At 36.1% G+C, this 2,206-nt stretch overlaps 1 long non-coding RNA gene across 1 annotated transcript; it reads right to left on the reverse strand.

Moving 5' to 3' along the window:
* Positions 1-593: 593 nt before the first annotated feature.
* On the reverse strand, positions 594-1,564 carry LOC112516985. The gene is made up of 2 exons (XR_003069631.1): positions 1,279-1,564; positions 594-1,085 (listed from the first exon to the last, which is right to left on the reverse strand). It is a non-coding gene; the product is annotated as an uncharacterized LOC112516985 (long non-coding RNA).
* Positions 1,565-2,206: the final 642 nt, after the last annotated feature.

Consider the following 2,206-nt stretch of genomic DNA (forward strand, 5'->3'; position numbering starts at 1 on the left):
TTTTTTTTTTTATGTTTAGCTCTTAATAGTTCCAAGCATCCTCTGAATCTTTAAGAGTTGAATTCTTGTTTGACAAAAAAAAGGATCTACCTGTTAATGGTTTTTTTTGAATGATTTTGTATCTCGAGCATCCTTAAACCATTAAGCGTCATAATTTTATTTTGAACAATTACCAAACAACCATATTTCATTTTACAATATATCATAAAAGTCTCTTAATCATTCTGACCAAACATCCTATAACACAACTATCAAACAACCCTTAATTAATACTTCAAGTATTCTATTAGGTCATCGATCAAAGGACAGCAAAACATCTTAAAAAGAAACATTTCTTTATCATAGTAATGCCCAAAAAGATTGAGAGAGTAGGAAGGGTTGGTGATATAGGTAAATCAGAAATAACACAATAATATATAAACTACACGAGTGACGTTGTTTAGAATCATAATAAAGTACAACTTGTTGACAAACTTCCTCGACACAACGAATGGCGAAAATTTCTTGCGGTGGAACCGGCCCCACGAAGCTCATTATGGGAGAAATGTTCAACTTGAAAAGCCAAATCAAAAATAACGTTTGGCCCGTAGTACTCAAACACGTCTCTTCATTATCTACCAAATGAAATTAAATTTCAGTACTCACAAGAATCACTCTCGTACGCTTTCATACCCACAAAAAAATCGATGCAGAAATGAAATGAAATGAAATTAAATACACACTTACATATTAATCAGACGAATTGAGCTTATACATCCAATTGTATTAGAAGTTTATTGTACTATAGCTAATTGAGTGGGTTTTTAGTAGCATCTTTTGTGATTCAAAGAATTGTAAGAATTAGGGTTAGTAGAATTTTTGTGATTATGGTAGGGTTCATGAGGAAAGTGTCCACTTGAAGCATGATCAACATGTCTTTGAGTTTGAATCCTTGTGTTGGAAGACTTGGATCTTGAATGCTTACTCCTTCGATTAGTGGATGATTGTGGGATGAACACGCCCGTTCCTTTGATTTCTCGTCTACCATTTTGGTCATGCAAACTTGGTACTTGGTGATGGATTGGATGAATTGTTTGAGAGATGACCTACAACAGAAAACAACATGAACAAAATGTAGAAAGACAGAAGAACGAAATATAAGTGGCATGAGGTCACCTTCCACAAATAGAAAGCCCCTATATATGATTTCCATTAAAGAGCATGTTTAAGGTGATGCTTATGTACCATATATCTTTCATCAATCTTTGTTAATTAGGGGAGAGAGAGAGAAGCAAAAACCTGGAAGGAAACAGGAGGGCAGTGAAGAGTAGGGTCTTCATCATCATCCATGATCAGAAGGGAGATCCTCTTACTCAAGTCTGCAAAGAAAAGGTCATCTTCTATCACTTCCATCTTTGTTTCAGTAAGCTTGCTTTCTTAATTGAACTGTCCCAAAGAGTTAAATTTAACTACTTCAAGTGTTTCCTCTTACTTGTTCATATGTAATGTGAAAGTGGTTGCTTGAATTGAATAAATAGGGAAAGGAGAAGGTATGGGTAGTGAGTAAATAATGAAAGAATAATATGTGTTGGGTGGGGGCTTGTCTGTGGAATGGGGAGGGGGTGGGGTGGGGTATTCAATTCTTCTAAGAGGCTGGACATGTGAGGCAGTGGGACCCATGTAGCCAATCTGTCTATTTATGACCCACAAGAGGATCATGAAGTGTGTTTATGATTCTATCCAGTTGTGGAAAAAGAAGATAGATTGGAGTAGCAGAAGCCAAAGCAACAACACACCCACCACCCAAACCCAGATTTCTCTCACCCTCAATCATCTCATCCACAACATCAATCTTTAGAATATACTTGGCTGTCATTCTATACTCTCTCTCTCTCTCTTGCATACACTTGCACATATAACACTGCCAAATGGGATACAACTAGTTATGTGCTCACAAGGGAGCAGTAGCAATAAGCTACAAAAAACCCATAGGTGTCACACACATGCACATGCATGGGTGGGAGAATATATATATATATATATATATATATATATATATATATATGGGCACCTTTTATCTGATTCTTGTGGTTGATCTTGCTTCTCTGAGTTGGTTACTGTCAAATATAATGCTAGATCTCTCTACATCTGTTATACACTTTTTGCTTTTGCCCCTTTCATGTGCATCTTTTGATTTTAATGGGGGATCTTGAATTATCAGCCACAT

The sequence above is a fragment of the Cynara cardunculus genome (genome assembly GCF_001531365.2).
Source record: "Cynara cardunculus var. scolymus isolate 2C chromosome LG 8, CcrdV1, whole genome shotgun sequence".
Classification (NCBI taxonomy): Eukaryota; Viridiplantae; Streptophyta; class Magnoliopsida; order Asterales; family Asteraceae; genus Cynara; species Cynara cardunculus.